The sequence below is a fragment of the Callithrix jacchus genome, chromosome 2 (genome assembly GCF_049354715.1).
Source record: "Callithrix jacchus isolate 240 chromosome 2, calJac240_pri, whole genome shotgun sequence".
Taxonomy (NCBI): Eukaryota; Metazoa; Chordata; class Mammalia; order Primates; family Cebidae; genus Callithrix; species Callithrix jacchus.
The window spans coordinates 188154805-188173658 of NC_133503.1; the positions used below are offsets into that span (position 1 = coordinate 188154805).

General features: G+C 44.8%; 1 non-coding gene across 1 annotated transcript; it reads left to right on the plus strand.

The window, feature by feature from the left end:
- Window positions 1-15607: 15607 nt before the first annotated feature.
- LOC118151823 (U6 spliceosomal RNA) lies at window positions 15608-15714 on the plus strand. Its single transcript, XR_004740229.1, has one exon. It is a non-coding gene; the product is annotated as a U6 spliceosomal RNA (small nuclear RNA).
- Window positions 15715-18854: the final 3140 nt, after the last annotated feature.

Sequence of the window (18854 nt, forward strand, 5' to 3'; positions counted from 1 at the left end):
AGTCCTCTTCCAACGTCTCTTAAACCCATTCCAATAAGCTTCATAGAAAATAAAGGACCTGGCCAGGCGCAGTGGCTCACACCTGTAATCCCAGCACTTTGGGAGGCCTGGGGTGGGGTGATTCATGAGGTCAGGAGTTGGAGACCAGCCTGGCCAACATGGTGAAACCCTGTCTCTACTAAAGATACAAAAAACTGGACCAAGCACGGTGGCTCACGCCTGTAATCTCAACACTTTGGGAGGCTGAAGCAGGCGAATCACCTGAGGTTGGGAGCTCGAGACCAGCCTGACCAACATGAAGAAACCCCACCTCTACTAAAAACACAAAAAATTAGCCAGGCGTGGTGGCGCGTGCCTGTAATCACACCTACTCAGGAGGCTGAGGTGGAGAATCGCTTGAACCCAAGAGGTGGAGATTGCAGTGAGCTGAGATCGCGCCGTTGCACTCCAACCTGGGCAACAAGAGCAAAAACTCCGTCTTAAAAAAAAAGGAAAGAAAAAAAGATACAAAGAAGTAGCTGGACATGGTGGTGTGCGCTTGTAATCCCAGCTACTCCGGAAGCTGAGGCAGGAGAATCACTTGAACCTGTGAGGCGTAGGTTGCAGTGAGCCAAGATCGTGCCATTGCACACCAGTTTGGGCAACAGGGCAAGACTCCATCTCAGAAAAAGAAGAAAATAAAGGACGCAGAAGTCCCAAGAGCTTTGAATCCCCTGCGCCCACCCCATGAGGCTCAGTACCTGACTTTAGTGAGTAAAGAATAAGCTTCTGCTATTTAAGCTCAGATTGTTAGGGTTTTCTGTTTCACTGCATGTTCATGCCTCTGAGAATCCCCAAGCCATTGGGATGAGGGTGAATTCTTCCCCAGTGGGTTTGCCCTAAATTGGTTCTACCTACAGTGTGTGCTTAAAATTATTCGGTTTTTTTTCTTGAGTTTTCCTGGGACATTGGGTGGTATATTGTTTGCTAGGACTGTCATGACAAAATGCCACAGGCTGGATGGCGCAAACAACAGACATTTGTTTTCTTATAGTTCTGGAGGCTGGAAGTCCAAGATCAAGGAGTTGGTGGGGTTAGTTTCTCCTGCAGCCTCTCTTGTGGGCTTGCGCTCTCTGTGCACCTTCTCACTGCATCCTCAAATGGCCTCTGGTATGTGAGTATCCCTCATGTCTCTCTGTGTGTTCAAATCTCCTTTTTTTTATTTTGAGACAGTCTCACTCTGTCGCCCAGGCTGGAGTGTAATAGCCCGATCTTGGCTCACTGCAACCTCCATCTCCCAAGTTCAAGTGATTCTCCTGCCTCAGACTCCTGAGTAGCTGGGACTACAGACGCTGGGCTATTACAGAAAAGTGGCAAAGATAGTACAGAGAGTTCCTTGTGCTGTATTGACACCCTACATTTCCTTGGTCTGTTTGTCAAAACTGAGAAACTGACATGGTACATCACCATGAGCTAATCTCCAGACTGCACTCAGATTCCACTCGTTTTCCACAAATGATCTCCCCACACGTTTAGTCATCACATCTCCTTCTGTGACAGTTTCTCGGTACTTCTTTTTTCTTTTCTTTCTTTGAGACAGAGTCTTGCTCTGTTGCCAAGGCTGGAGTACAACCTCCACCTCCTGGGCTCAAACTGTTCTCCTGCCTCAGCCTCCTGAGTGGCTGAGATTACAGGCACACACCACCACACCTAGCTAATTTTTGTATTTTTAGTAGAGACAGGGTTTCACCATGTTGATTAGGCTGGTCTCGAACTCCTGACCTCATGATCTGCCTGCCTCAGCCTCCCAAAGTGCTAAGATTACAGGTATAAACCACCATGCCCAGCCCCTTCCTTATTCTAATGACCCTGACAATGTGAGGAATATTAGCCAGGCATTTTGTAAAATGCCCTTTAATTTGGACATATGTGCACATATATAATTTTTTTTTTTTTTTTAGACAGAATGTCACTCTGTCACCCAGGCTGGAGTGCAGTGGTATGATCTTGGCTCATCGCAACCTCTGCCTCCAGGGTTCAAGCAATTCTCCTGCCTCAGCCTCCTGAGTAGCTGGGATTACAGGCACACTCCACCACACCTGGCTCATTTTTGTATTTTTAGTAGAAACAGTGTTTCACCATGTTGGCCAGGCTGATCTCGAACTCCTGACCTAAAGTAATCTGCTGGCCTCAGCCTCCCAAAGTGCCATATATGAATTGTAAAGGATGCCTAGTGGTCATACTGAGCCTATCAAGGTGCATGTGGGAAGCAATGCTAGGTAATAATTGCATGTGGTGCTGGAAGAGGAAGCTTCTACTCTGATTCTGCAAGTTACCCAATATGCTGCACACAAATTCATCTCCCCTTGAGTCTCACTTGTCTAAATAAAATATTAATAAAATTTTTAAAGTAAATTCATTTTCCCTCTTAAGTTTGCCAGGATTGGTTTTTCTTGATTCATTCAAAGAACCTGATGACTAATTCAGAACCCCTAACATATTACCCATTTACTTTTCCCACAACCCCCATCCCCGCCCCGTCCATCCCAATCCCCTACCTCCCCTACCCCACTCTTGTCTGTTTTCCGGCAATATCCAATTTATTACATTCTTAACATTTTAAAATTCCTGCAAAACTCATCAGGACTTTTCCCATTGACATCATTCCCTGCACTTATTCAAATGCCAGCACCAAGACCACAGGTAGTTTTATGATTTGCTGGGCATTGCTTTCTGTTTAAATTTCTCTGTTTGTCCTGGAGAGTGACTGGAACCAGAGAGCTTGGAATGGGAGGGTGGAGGCAGAATGAGTCTCAGCGGAACTCTGTCTCCAGGGTAAGCAGTGGAAGAGGCGAGGGATTGCTTCCAACCAGGGTAAGTGGACAGGGTCAAAAAAGAGAAAGCAGTTGGGGGAAAAGAGTACACAAGGTTTGCAGACCAGGTGAGTGCGGTCCCAGCTGCAAAGACACAAATACACCTACTTCCCCAGGCAGGAGGCTTACCTCAGTGCACCCTGTTCCTCCAGCAGGCAGAGAGGAAACCTTGGACCCAGTGAAACTTGTCCTAGTCATTGTCCTAACAAAGAGCAAAGGGAGCTGACTTTTTTCTTTGAGATTAGTCTTGCTCTATCGCCCAGGCTGAGTGCAGTGGCGCTATCCTAACTTACTGCAGCCTAAAACTCCAGGGCTCAAGGAATCCTCGCTAAATCCTCCCTCTCTGCCTCCTCACTAATTTTTAATGCTTTTTTTTTTTTTTTTTTTTTGGAGAGATAGGGTCTTGCTTTGCTGCCCAGGCTGGCGTTGAACTCCTAGCTTCAAGTGATCTGCCCTCCTCAGCCTCCCAAAATGCTGGGATTACAGGCGTGAGCCGCCAAGCCCGGCTGGGAACTGACATTTTTGAGCACCTACTGTGTGGCAGGCACTGCCCTGAAGAGTTTCACTGGTCTGATCTAATCCTCAAGACTTTGAGAAATAGGTGGTGTAAATTTCCCAGCTTTCCAGTAACGAACTGCCGAAAACTCAGTTGCAGAGCCAGGAAGTCTGATTTTGAACCCAGTTCTGTCTTACATCGAAGTTTATGACCTGTCTAGGCAAGATGGGGCAGAAGAAAGAGAGTAGCTTGAGAAACCTCATGCAGCTGCAGGCTGTAGGTCAACAGTGAGATCTTGGAAAATGAACTTGAATTCTCTGAATGGAGGTTTCCTCATGTATAAACTGGGTAGAATGAAACCTCCGCTACTGGGCTGACATTAACATTAAAGAATGTAACATAATAGAGGCTGCAGAGCAGTGCTCAGAATAATGCTAGCTCTCCTTAATATACTGTAGCCTTGGCCAGGCACGAGAGCGCACATCTGCCGTCCCAGCACTTTGGGAGGCTGAGATGGGCGGATTACTTTAGATCAGGAGTTCAAGACCAGCCTGGCCAACATGGTGAAATCCTGTCTCTACTAAAAATACAAAAGTTAGCTGGGCGTGGTGGCATGTGCCTGTAATCTCAGCTACTCAGGAGGCTGAGGCAGGAGAATTGCTTGAACCTGGGAGGTGATTGTTGCAGTGAGCTGGGATGGTGCCACTGCACCCAACCTGGGCAACAAAGCAAGGCTCTGTCTCAAAAAAAATATGTATGTATCTATCTATCTAGGTCTCGAACTCCTGACCTTGTGATCCGCCTAGATAGATAAGACACACATATAAATACTGCAGCCTTTATAATTAGTAGTAATACTAGGAGCAGGAGTAGTATTTCCAGGTTTGGACTCAAATCTGTTAGTTAACTATGCTATCATCCCTTCATTTTCACTCTTTCATTTATACGACAGCAATAGGCATTGTGCATGCTAAGGACACAGTAGGGAATAAAACAGACAAATCTGCTCTCAAGGAGCTTGTAAGGTCCAGCCCTATAGGGTTCTGTGAGCCCCTCCCTGCTGGTGCAGAGAAGAGAAACTACAGAAATGAAAGACACAGACACAGAGGTAGAGAAAAGAAAGTTTGGGCTCGGGGGTCCACTGCCAGCCAAGGCGTGTAGACCTGCAGTGGCCCCGAGTGCCTGGACGCTCTGACTTTTATTGACTACAAAGCAGTGGGTAGGGAAGGTGGGGTGAGCTAACGGTGGTCGGTAATAGGGTCAGGTAAAACGCGTGTGTGAAGACAGGGGGCCCAAGACTTTCAAGTAGCCGAGGCGAGGAGAAAAGCTAATGCATCAGCGCTCTTTGCATATTTGTCAGAAATATCAAGGACACTAAGATTGTTACTATTATTAATTCTTATCTTTTAAGAAGAAGAGAAACCAGATGCAGAAGCAGAGCGTGAGGGTAGACCTGAAACATGACCACTGAAGCGCAGCCTCACATGGTGACAGTTCAGCACCCAATGTTTGAGGGTGTCCTGACAGCCGTCAGGCTTTGCTACAAGAGCTTGGAGAAACGGAGTTTTCTCCTAACTTCCCCAGGGAGATGTCTCGGTCATTTTGGACGTCTCCTTCTCTAGCTGGCTAAACAGCGGGCACTTTCACAGCACTGGCCGGCCGCACAGCCGAGGCGCCCTCCAGCAGCCCTCATGCGGCGGGACAGAGGGCTTAGAGCATCTTGCTCTAGGATCACTTCGTTCACAATGTCACCTCAGCTCCATGCTTCATAACCCAATAGTCATTAACAAAATTAAAGCTTATATTGAGTACATATCTTTATGATTATAAGCGAGTAACTATAAGATTATATATGTTTATATAAAGGAATAACTATGTGCCTACTACATTTCTAATTCTTTTCTAAATCAATATTTATATAGGAACAGGATGAGGCCTCAGACCTTTGCTACAGCACTTGCGGGCTTTCCCCCCTACAGGAGCTGACTTTCTAAAAGGGAAATGCAGACAATAAACAGCGTATCCATCTGTTCTTGCACGGCTATAAAGAAATACCTGAAACTGGGTATTCATAACGAAGAGGCATGATTGGCTCACGGTTCGGCAGGCTGTACAGGACGCACAGCAGCATCTGCTTCTGGGGAAGCCTCGGGGAGCGTTTACTCATGGTGGAAGGGAAAGCGGGAGCAGGTGTCTTACCTGGTAGCAGCAGGACCAAGGTGGGCGGGGGACATGCCACACACTTTTTCTTTTTTTTAGACAGTCTCCCTCTGTCGTCAGGCTGGAATGCAGTGGTGCAATCTCAGCTCACTGCAACCTCTGCCTCCCAGGTTCAAGCGATTCTCCTGCCTCAGTCTCCTGAGTAGCTGGGATTACAGGTGCCTGCCACCACGCCCAGCTAATTTTTGTATTATTTTTATTTTTATTTTTTAGACAGTCTTGCTATCTTGCCTGGATGGAGTGCAGTGGCACAATCTCGGCTCACTGCAGCCTCCGCCTCCTGGATTCAAGTGATTCTTCTGCCTCCGCCTCCTGAGTAGCCGGGACTACAGGCGCACAGCACCATGCCCAGCTAATGTTTGTATTTTTAGTAGACATGGGGTTTCACCATGTTGGCCAGGATGGTCTCGATCTCCTGACCTCGTGATCCAAAATGCTGATCCCGCCTCAGTTTCCCAAAATGCTGGGATTACAGGCATGAGCCACCGCGCCCAGCCTGCCACACACTTTTAAACAACCAGAGCTCACAAGACCTCACTCACTATCTCAGCACAGTCCTAGGGGAAAATCTGCCCCTACGATTTGATATCTAATCACCCCCACTAGGCCCCACCTCCAACACTGGGGATTACAGCTAGACATGAGATTTAGGTGGAGACACAGATTTAAACTGTATCACAGAAAAACATTGTAAACAAGTAACCAGGCATCGGCATATCTCTTCTTAAAGGAACAGATCGTAAATATTTTTAAACTTTGGAGGCCATATGGTCTCTGCTGGAACTACTCAACTCTGCCATCAGAGTGAAAAACAGTCTTGAATGATATAGAAATGAATGGAAGTGTTTTGCTTTAATAAAACCTCATTTCATCAACAGGTTTTGCGCCAGATTGGTCTCGTGAGCTTCATTTTGCTGATCCCTGGAAAACAAAAACAGAAAACAAAGCATACATATGATCATTTCATTGAGTGATAAGTGCTATGAAGAACATCAGGGGTGGTTGGGAGTAAGTAGGACTGGTGTGTCCGTGCAGAATGAGCTAGGCTGATGGGATAACGTGTGAGCTGAGTCCTCAGTTGTGGGAACCTGAAAAGTTCCTCTTTAAAGTTTCCTTTCCTGTTAAGGAATAAATCATAAGTGTGCTAATAACTCTTTGTTAAGCCCCATCCTATGTAGCTGTCAGACATGCCATGCTTAGTACATTCTACGTAGTACTAAGCATAGAAGTACATTTTATGTCCTTGTGCTTTAACCAAGGTATCTGTGCTAGACATACTCACAGGCATGTCCTAGCTCTCCATTGTTTTTATCTGTTTAGAAAAATTTTAAGTTCATAGCCAGTTGGGTTTTAGTTTAGATGGTGAGGTCTAGCTTCAGCCAACGGAGATCAGATACATCAGCAAGGACAACCCCAAATGGGTAAGGAATACATTTGTCTGTTTTCCTTTGTTCTTTGTACTTGCATGGCAAGATGGCTAGCGAGGGTACCCTTCCTGCAGTCCGGGAAGTAAAAATTGTGTTGCTGAAAGATCCTTTGTCTCAGCGCTAATTTTTCTTTGCAGCACCGGGCATCTATTTCCAACATCAGTGAAGAGACAAGGCTGTCACGCACAGTGAGTGGGGGTGAGCGGAGGGTGAGGAAACATTGCAGGTGATAGAAACCCAAGTGCAAAGGCTCTGAGATAGGATCCAGCTGCATGGTTGCTGTGCTCTGAGTACAGGGAGGCCAGTGTGGTTGTGGGGTGAGGATTGGAGGAGAGAAAGGCAGGAGTTAGGTCCTAGAGTGCTTTATCAGCCTCTAAAGAAGCTGGTACGCGGGATGCAATGGCTAACGTCTGTCTGTAATGCCAGCACTTTGGGAGGCAGAAGCAGGCAGACCACCTGAGGTCAGGAGTTTGAGACCAGCCTGACCAATATGGCGAACACTGACTCTACTAAAAATACAAAACAATTAGCCAGGTGTGGTGGCACGCGCCTGTAATCCCAGCAACATGGGAGGCTGAGACAGGAGAATCGCTTGAACCTGGGAGGCAGAGGTTGCAGTGAGCCGAGATCGTGCCACTGCACTCCAGCCTGGGTGACAGAGTGAGACTACTCTGTCTCAAAAAAACAAAACAAAAACCAACCTAGGCAACATGGTGAAACCCCCATAGCTTAAATAAAAAAAAAAAAAAAAGAATTAACCAGGTGTGGTGCACACCTGCAGTCCCAGCTACTGAGTAGTCTGAGACAGGAGGATTGCTTGAGCCAGGGAGATGAAAGTTGCAGTGAACCGAGACCGCGCCACTGCACTAGAGCCTGGGCAACAGAGCCAGATCCTGTCTCAAAAATAAAATTAAAGGCCAGGTGTGGTGGCTTATGCCTGTAATCCCAGCACTTTGGCAGGTCAAGGCAGGCAGATCATGAGGTCAAAAGATAGAGACCATCCTGGCCAACATGGTGAAACCCCGTCTCTACTAAAAATACAAAAATTAGCTGGGCTTGGTGGCGGGCACCTGTAGTCTCAGCTACTCGGGAGGCTGAGGCCGGAGAATCACTTGAACTGGGGAGTTGGAGGTTGCAGTGAGTTGAGATCGCACCACTGCACTCCAGCCTGGCAACAGAGCAAGACTTGGTCTTAAAAATAAAATAAAATTAAATTTTAAAAATAAAAAGAAAACTTTCTCATTCAACCCCCTCTCCACCTCACAATTGCCTCTCTCCCTACCTCTCTGGAGCTCTACACCATTTTATCTTCTTCTGAATTTCCGAAATTACCCTTCCTTCTCTTCCTGAAGGCTCAAGTTGGTCTCTCCCGTCCTGTGATGGTTGAAACTCCCACTGCCACCACGGAGATGCCTTCTCCTCTAAGAAGTCTCGTACCTTCTTCAGCAGTCACCTCATGCTCCGCGTGGATGTGTGTGTGTGTGTGTGTGTGTGTGTGTGTATGCATTTGTGTGATCTCTTCAGCTAGATGAAGAATTGATTATGTATTACTTCATTTGTTGAGTCTGAACCCGCCAAGAGCAAGTACAATAACCTATGAAATAGCAGATTAAAAAAAATAGCAGATGCAAACAGGGGTGCACATCATACCAACTCATGAGAGCAGCTGGCTAAGTCTTCAGGACTTTTATATGCCAGTTGTTAAACATAGCCATGTTTTAAAGTTAAGTTGCATAAACTTACAATTAAATAAATTCTATTAAAATCAAAGGTAGTAAATACTTAAAACACACTGTTTCCAAAATATTCTAGTATGCTATTATCTATGCTCTGGAGGTTACTTATCTCTATTGTGACTATCACGGCAGAAATGATAAATAATAGTATGCTAACCGAGTATCGTTACCATGTCTGTGTTTGGTGAATCATGTTGGTAGCTTAAAATTAGCCATGGTGGGCCAAGCGTGGTGGCTCCTGCTTGTAATCCCAACACTTTGGGAGACCGAGGCGGGTGGATCACTCGAGGTCAGGAGTTCGAGACCAGCTTGGCCAACAGGGTGAATCCCTGTCTCTACCAAAAATACAAAAATTAGCTGGATGTGGTGACACACAGCTGTAATCCCAGCTATTCGGGAGACTGAGGCAGGAGAATTGCTTGAAGCTGGGAGGTGGAGGTTGCAGTGAGCCGAGATCACACCATTGCACTCCAGCGTGTGTGACAGAGTGAGACTCTGCCTCAAAGAAAATAAAAATCAAACAAAAATCAGTCATGGTGAGAGTATTTACACCAAAGAAACTGGTAAGTGTTGTAGATCGCAGCTAACCTCTCCAAAGAATCTGTTCTCCAGTGTTTACCAGCATACTGCTAATTGTAAACCAGTTGAATGAGAGTTTAAAGCAGACTTTCCAGTTTGTCTTTTATGGCTCCACCCACACACTGTCTTCCCTAATCGCTCTGAACTTGGTACCCTTTGCTGAAAATGCCTCTCATACCTCTGGGTCCTTCCATATACCATGTGCCTATACTGTGCTTTCCTGTCATCTTCACTTCGTGAACTCTTGACTTCTCTGCTTAGTGGACTCTGGCTCATCCACTGAGCCCTGGTTCAAGTATAGCTTTCCTTGGGAATTATTTTCTGACTTTCTGTATGAGTTTGCAAGGGATGTCACAACAAAATAACACAGACTGGGTTAAGTTAAACAACAGAAATTCACTTTCTCACAATGCTGGAGGCTGGAAGTCCAAGATCAAGGTGTCAGCAGGGTTGATTTCTCCTGCAGCCTCTCTCCTTAGCTTGCAGATGGCCACCTTCTCACAGCTTCCTCATGTGGTCTTTCCTCTGTGCATGAGCATCCCTGGTGTTTCTCTGGATGTCCTGATCTCCTCTTCTGAGGCTAGCAGTCAGAATGGCTTAGAGCCCTGTATTAGTCTGTTTTCACACTGCTGATGAAGACATACCTGAGACCAGGCAATTTACAAAGAGGTTTTGGAATTGTGCCTAAGAGAGCAGGCATGTTTATTGTCCCTCCTTCCTTATTCCTGCTGTGTCCTGCTGCCAAGGAAGCAAGGTTGCCTTCCTACGGGTGAGGCTGAGAGATACACCAGAACACTGATGAGAGAGCTGCAATGAGCTGGTGTCCTGAGTACCTTAAGGAACATCCCTGCCCTCCAACTTTTTCAAAAAATTATTGTATTAATCCATTCTCATGCTGCTATGAAGAGCTACCTGAGACTGGGTGATTTATGAAAAAAAGAGGTTTAATTGACTCACAGTTTCACAGGCTGTACAGGAGGCATGGCGGGGAGGCCTCAGAAAACTTACAATCATGGTGAAAGGTGAAGGGGAAGCAAATACTTCTTCATATGACCAGCAGGAGAGAGAGAAAGAGGAGCAAAGTGCTACACACTTTTAAACAACCGGATTTCACTCCCTGTCACAAGGACATCTGGGGGAAGTCCACCGCCATGATCTAATCACCCCCCACCAGGCCCCTCCTCAAGCACTGGAGATCACAATTCAACGTGAGATTTGGGCCAAACCATATCAATTATTAATTTTTATTTTATATAAATAGAGACGAGGCCTCCCTATGTTGCCCAGGCTGGTCTTGAACTCCTGGACTCAGGCCTCCCAAAGTACTGGGATTACAGGTATAAGCCACTGTGCCCAGCACTCCAACTTTTGTGAGTGAAAAATAAACATAACTGCTTTAAGTCACTGTTTTTTTTTTATTGGATTTTTTTTTTTTTTGAGACAGAGTCTCACTCTGTTGCCTAAGCTGGAGTGCAATTTGTTATCTTGGCCCACTACAACCTCCATCTCCTGGGTTCAAGCAATTCTCCTGCCTCGACCTCCAGAGTGGCTGGGATTACAGGCATGCACCACCACGTCCGGCTAATTTTTCTATTTTTAATAGAGACAGGGTTTCACCATATTGGCCAGGCTGGTCAAAGTCAGTGTTTTTTAAACATTTCTGTAGGGAACCAATGAAACATGTCATTCTGTAACTTTTCTTCTTTTACTTATTCATACCTCCACATTAATATGTATTTAATAATTTTTGCTGTTTGATAGTATGTTGGATTAAAAATGGCCACAATGGAAAACAGTCTGGCAGTTCTTCAAAAAGTTAAACATAGAATTCCCATGTGATTCAGCAATTCCACTCCTAGGTATATTCCCCAAAGAAAATAGCCTGAAAGTGAAAACAACCCAAATGTCCATCAAATGATAAATGGATTGTAAAAATGAGATATACTCATATATGCAAGGGTGTCCAATCTTTTGGCTTCCCTAGTCTGCAGTGGAACAAAAATTGTCTTGGGCCACATATAAAATACACTAACAATAACTTATGAGTTTTTAGAAGTTGCAAAAAAATACTCATAATGTTTTAGGAAAGTTTACAAATTTTTGTCGGGTGGCATTCAAAGCCATCCTGGGTCATAGGTCGGACGAGCATGATATAATGGAATAAATAAACTCAGGCAATAAAAAGGAATGGCGGATGTGGTGGCACACACCTGTTGTCCTAGCACTTTGAGAGGCTGAGGCGGGTGGATCACGAGGTCAGAAGTTCAAGACCAGCCTGGCCAACATGGTGAAACCCCCATCTCTTTTAAAAAAAAATTTATATAAAAAAATTAAAAGGAATGAAGTCACAACATGGATGCACCTCGCAAACACTATACTGAATGAAAGAAGCCAGTCTAAAACGTCATCTATTGCATGAGTCCATTCCCATGAGATCTCTAAAATAGGCAAATCCACAAAGACAGAAAGCAAATGAGTGGTTAATGGAGGCTAGGGGTTGACAGGAATCAGATGAGTAATGAGTACTGGTTTACTTTTGGAGGGATGAAAATATTCTGGAACTAGAGAGTGATGATGCTTATACAACACTGTGAATGCACCAAATGCCACTGAATTGTACACTTGAGAATGGTAAATTTGGAGTCATGTGAATTTTACCCTTCTCCCTTCCCCCAGTGGCCACAGATTCCTTGCAATTCCTTCCATCAAGAGAATCTGGGATCTGGGCCAAGCGCGGTGGCTCATGCCTGAAATCCCAGTGCTTTGGAAGGCCATGGCAGGCAAATCACTTGAGTTAGGACTTCAAGACCAACCTGGCCAACATGGTGAAACACTGTCTTTACTAAAAATACAAAAAAAAAAAAAAAAAAAAAAAGGATTCTCCCGGTCTCTCTACTAAAAAAACAAAAATTAGCCGGGTGTGGTGGTGGGTGCCTGTAATCCCAGGCAGAATTGCTTGAACCTGGAAGGCAGAGGTTGTAGTTAGCCGAGATCACGCCACTGCACTCCAGCCTGGGTGACAGAGAGAGACTCTGTCTCGAAAAAAAAAAAGTCTCAGGTCTGGGATCTGTGCTGGCGTTATGTCAGGCTTTGACCAATTAAATACGGCAGAAGCAACGTCGTGTGACTTCTGCACGAGCTCTCCAGCGGTCTTGCAGCTTTTGCTGTCACCCTAATGGATTGCTGAGACTGTCATGGTGTAAAGAAAAACCACATGGAGAGAGTGAACCAGCGACCTCAGCCATCCCCACGAGCTCCTTCCCTTTTTGGGAGGCCACACCAGATACGGCTGAGCAGCTTATCTGACTGCAGCCACCTGAGAGAGCCCAGGGGACAGCACAGAGGTCAAGCCCCATCAAGCCACAGAATTGTGAGAAATAACAAATTGTTGTCTTCGGCCACTTAGTTTTAGGTGGCTTGTTACACAACAACAGACAACTAACACAAATAGTATGTCACTGTGCACATTTACTGTAGTTTGCTTAACCAGTCTCCTTCTGAGAGGCTTTTAGGTTGTGTCCAGGTTTTTAACTTTTCTTTTCTTTTCTTTGTTTTTTTTTTTTTGAGACAGAGTTTCACTCTTGTCTCCCAGGCTGGAGTGCAATGGCAGGATCTCAGCTCACTGCAAACTCTGCCTCCCGGGTTCAGGCAATCCTCCTGCCTCAGCCTGCCAAGTAGCTGGGATTACAGGCACCTGTCACCATGTCCAGCTAATTTTTGTATTTTTAGTAGAGATGGGTTTTCACCATGTTGGGGTGGTCTCCAACTCCTGACCTCAGGTGATCCGCCCACCTGGGCCTCCCAAAGTGCTGGGATTATAGGCGTGAGCCACTGCACCCAGTCAGGTTTTAAACTTTTCTAAGCAATTTTTGTTCTGGATATTACTACAGAAAAAACTCTGTGCACTTAAGTGATTTTTCCTAATACTTCAACAGCACACACTTGGATTTGATGGAAGCTCTGGAAATAAAAAATCAAAAAGTATTCTCAACTCATTCCAGAAGCAAAATTAATAGTGGTGATTTCAGGCAATTTCTGGTGGAGAAAACAAGGCCTTGCTAACAAGAGTTTACATAAAATTGGTCCTGGGATGATCCCCATGAATTTTACTCCCACCTTTCTGGGATGGCCAGCCTCTCGTTGTTCTGTATTGCTCCCCATTTTATGTTGCTTTGTTTTGTTTTGTATTGCTTTGAATTGCTTCCCTCTGGGTGGATGGGATCCCCGGAGGTGTACATAATTTGACTTTAAAAACTATGAAAACAGGGCTGGGTGCAGTGGCTCAAGCCTGTAATCCCAGCACTTTGCGGGGCCGAGGAGGGTGGATCGCGAGGTCAAGAGATCGAGACCATCCTGGTCAACATGGTGAAACCCCGTCTCTACTAAGAATACAAAAAAAAAAAAAAAAAAAAAAATTAGCTGGGCATGGTGGCGTGTGCCTGTAATCCCAGCTACTCAGGAGGCTGAGGCAGGAGAATTGCCTGAGCCCAGGAGGCGGAGGTTGCGGTGAGCCGAGATCGTGCCATTGCACTCCAGCCTGGGTAACAAGAGCGAAACTCCGTCTCAAAAAATAAAAATAAAAACTATGAAAACATACCTCTGCCAAGACCTGTGCCACTGACATTGATGCTCTGAGCCTCCCCGGACTCTTCATAGAGTTTGTTTCCTGGATTAAACCTGTGAATGAGCGTATCGATCAATAAAACTGAAGTCACACATATAGAGCAACAGAGACTTTGATGGAGATAGACATGCATGTGTGTGAGATTATCAAAAGATCTAGGGCAGCTGTGAGTGACAGATACCCCTCATTAAGGTGACTGAATTATGACTATTCCACTAATAAATACAGGGAAGTTGGCAGAAGTTGATGGGAGAGTGAAGAAGGTTTTGAAGTGTGAAAAGAACCTCACTAGAAAAATCCAACAGAAAGTTGGAAATGTCGTTGGGACTTGTTGTTGTTTGTTGTTTTTGTTTTTGTTTTTTTTTGAGACAGAGTCTGGCTCTGTGGCCCAGGCTGGAATGCAGTGGTACTATCTCCACTCACTGTACCTGCAACTCCCAGGCTCAGGTGATCCTCCCAAGTAGCTGGGACTAACAGGCATGCACCACCATACTCAGCTAATTTTTTTTTGTAGAGATGGTGTTTTTCCATGTTGCCCAAGCTAGTTTCGAACTCCTAAGCTCAAGCAATCCACCTGCCTCAGTCTCCCAAACTGCTAGGACTACAGGCATCAGGCCCTGCGCCTGGCTGGGAATTCTTATAGCTTGAGTCACAGATTTGCAGATCATTGATGAAGAGATGGCAGGTGAAATACAGAGAATTCATGATAAGAAAATAAGAATGGGGGAAGAACTCGGAATCCACCATGTTTTGGAGGGAGAAGGAGAAGAGGAGCCCAGACAAACAGACTGTCACAACAGCTAAAAAGAACCAGCTTTGTCATTTGTGGCACCCTGTGCAAAATGAAAAGGCAGGGCCCTTTGTTCAACGATTATTAAGAATATTGGCTGGGCCTGGTGGCTCGTGCCTGTAATCCCAGCACTTTGGGAGGCCAACGTGGGCAGATCACCCGAGATCAGGAGTTGGAGACTGGCCTGGCCAATGTGGTGAAACCCTGTTTCTGCCAAAAATACAAAAAAATTAGCTGGGTGTGGTGGCGGGTGCCTGTAATCCCAGCTACTCAGGAGGCTGAGGCAGGAGAATCTCTTGAACCCGGGAGGCAAAGGTTGCAGTGAGCCAAGATTGCACCATTGCACTCCAGCTTCGGCATCAAGAGCGAAACTACATTAGAAAGGGAAGGAGAGAGGGAGGGAGGAAGGAAATTAGGATATTAGGCTGGGCACGGTGGCTCATGCCTGTAATCCCAGTACTTTGAGAGGCTGAGGTGGGTGGATCACTTGAGGTCAGGAGTTTGAGACCAGCCTGGCTAACACGGTGAACCCCACCCTCCGCCATCTCTACTAAAAATACAAAAATTAGCTGGGTGTGGTGGCATCCGCCTGTAATCCTAGCTACTCGGGAGGCTGAGGCAGGAGAATCACTTGAACCTTGGAGGCAGATGTGGTAGCAGTGAGTGGAGATCATGACACTGCACTCCAGCCTGGGTGACAGAGTGAGACTCGGTCTCAAAAAAAAAAAAAAGATAATATTAATGGCCAGTGCAGTGGCTCACACATGTGACCCCAGTGTTTTGGGAGGCCAAGGTGGGAGGCTTTCTTGAGGCTGGGAATTCAAGGCTGCAGTGAGTATGATGGTGCCGCTGCACCCTCTGTCTCTAAAATAAAAATTCTTTTGTGCTCACTTTGGCAGCATATATACTAAGATTAAAGCAAGACAGAGAAGATTAGCATGGCCCCTGCTCAAGGATGACACACAAATTCATGAAGCGTTTCATATTTTTAAAAATATATAGATTAAACACTTTTCAGGCTGGGCGCAGGGGCTCACACCTGTAACCCCAGCACGTTGGGAGGCCAAAGCAGGTGGATCACCTGAGGTCAGGAGTTCGAGACTAGCCTGGCCAACATGGTGACACCCTATGTCTACTAAAAATACAAAAAATTAGCTAGGCCTGGTGGTGCACTCCGAAGTAGTTTCAGCTACTTCGGAGACTGAGACAGGAGAATCACTGAACCCAGGAGGCAGAGATTGCAGTGAGCAGAGATCAGGCCATGCACTCCAACCTAGGCTACAAGAGCGAAACCTCATGTAAAAAAATAAAATAAAATAAATAAATTATTTTAATTTTATTTTATTTTAAATTATGATAATAAGTATTTTTAATTATGATAAAAATAAAATAATATACATAGTAAGTGTATATATTTATGGGTACATGTAAGGTATGGATACAGATATACAATGTGTAATAATCGCATTGTTTATGATTGTGATTGAGATATTCATCACCTCATGGATTGATCATTTCTTTGTGTTACGAACATTCTAATTCTACCCTTTTAGTTATTTGAAAATTATTATTGTTCTGGTCACCCTGTTTTGCTCTCAAGTCCTAGTTCTTTATTCATCCTATTAAGAAAAAGTCTTATTTGCTGTCTGATGCCTAACAAAAAAAATAAGTAAATAAATATATAAAATAATTGTAAGATAGGAAGAACAGAATACTAAACCACGCGTGGGGAGCTTAGGGCTCTGCGCAATTAACTATATGGGTTGCACACCTAGGAATCTTGCCCTGAAGCTAAGAAGTTAGAGAATTTTTAAAGAGGGGATGTCATGGAGAGTGAAATTGAAGAACGGGGTGTTGAATTTGATGATCTGAGGTTACAGTGACTTTCAAGAGAGCAGGGTGGGGGACAAAAATCAGGTCATGAGGGGGTTAAGGGTTGATTGCTTGGAGGATGAAGTACAGACAGTGAAAAGTTGAGGATTTGAAGAGAGTTGGTCCAGTAGTTCAGAGAGCAATTGGGTTGACGAACAGCTATTTTCAAATAGCATCGACACAATCATATTTACTGGCTTGGATAGTGAGCGGGAAAGACTGAAGATGCAAGCGAGAGGAATAAGTGAGGACACAGGGTTTGGAAGTGGCAAACATGCTGTGATTAACAATAGCAATGGAGAGATGAAAAACTTTGCAAAGTCAGTCTCTGAGCCACCCTGGAGTAATGAAAGAGAGAGGGCCACAAAGACATTGAAACATCAAGAGAAAAAGCAGGATGTCAAACATAGCTCCAAGTGGGCCTAATGTATCATCAGGGAGCGTTTCAGGGTTTCAAAGATGTATGTACTTTTTCTTTATTATACGTAACAGGACCAACACCAGACATGAAAACTGATTAATCTGTGAAACTAGCACGCCATGATTTTTGTAGGATATCACCTGTAGGAGGCATTCTTGCTGTAGTTTGAAGTGATGGGGATTTAGTTAGAATTAACTGTCCATCACATGTTCTCTGATGAGGTGAATTACATCCTAGCCCTAGCTCATCTTTCTTCTTTCTTTCTTTCTTTTTTCTTGAGACAGAGTCTTGCTCTGTCGTCCAGGCTGGAGTGCAGTGGCGTGATTTCAGCTCACTGCAACCTCTGCCTCCTGGGTTCAAGGGCTTCTCCTGCCTTAGCCTCCTGAGTAGCTGGGATTACAGGCACGCACCATCATACCCAGCTAATTTTTGTATTTTTAGTAGAGACGGGATTTCCCCATGTTGATCAGGATGGTCTCCAACTCCTGACCTTGTGATCCGCCCGCCTCTTCCTCTCCAAATGCTGGGATTATAGACATGAGCCACTGTGCTGAGCCACCTAGCTCATCTTGTAGAGAAATATGACTGCTGGCAGAAATGAGTCTTCCAGTGTCTTATCCCCATTTTAGTTCCATGTGTATTCTTCTGTACTTAATTAATTCTATTACAATGTGAAACATTTCAGGTATTTTTCCCCTGAATTTATTCTATTGAAACCACTCACAATTGTTTTCAGTTTTGGAGGGAAAAAATTCCCTTGAGGATTTCTGAATTGTAAGTTATGAGAAGTAAAAGAAACACTTGTGTAATAATTTAAAGCACATTTAACAATTTCCCTTTAGTTTGTTCGAGAATGCAAAAACATTTGATGTTTTAAACATACAGGATCGTAAGTGAGCTCAAAGGATGGACTGCTGTTGAGTTAAGCATGAAAGGACTTTCGAATTGTCAGTTATTAACTTCTAATTTGTGTGAAAGAAACTTCTAGAACTTTCCCTTTCTGTAACTAGTAATTAAGCCATTATTCTAACAGGAGCAATTAAGGGGTGAGTATTTAATAAAAATAAAGATAATGGAAAGGACTCTACACCCCAAGACACATCAAGACAAGGACCGACAGCTGCAGCAACAACAAAAGGAACTCGATTTGAATTCACAAAGGAAATCAGACAACCCATTTCAACTAAAAACAAACTGTTGGCGAAGAACAAGGGAAGATTGTTATTACTTAACTCCTCGCAAATATACATGTACAACTCTCCCTTTCAGTGTGGAAATGCACCAGTCAGAATTAAAGTTTTGTTGATTATGGAGTAACATACGCCATTCAGGCGGAGCGCGGTGGCTCAAGCCTGTAATCCCAGCACTTTGGGAGGCCAAGGCGGGTGGATCACGAGGTCAAGAGATCGAGACCATCCTGGTCAACATGGTGAAACCCCGTCTCTACTAAAAATACAAAAAATTAGCTGGGCACGGTGGTGCGTGCCTGTAATCCCAGCTGCTCAGGAGGCTGAGGCAGGAGAATTGCCTGAACCCAGGAGGCGGAGGTTGCGGTGAGCGGAGATTGCGCCATTGCATTCCAGCCTGGGTAACAAGAGCGAAACTCCATCTCAAAAACAAAACAAAACAAAAAACAACAACAAAAAAACATAATGCCATTCAATAAGATAATTTGACTGGAGCTTTTGGGGTATTTTATTTTGAAAATGTGATACTCTGGTAGCATGGTTGTTTGGAAAGACAGGTAGGACAGATAGTCGAGACAGACTTGGCTCAAGGAAATGCACCTATCCTCCTATTACCATTCTTGTGCCTCTGTCACTTCTCAAAGGGCAGG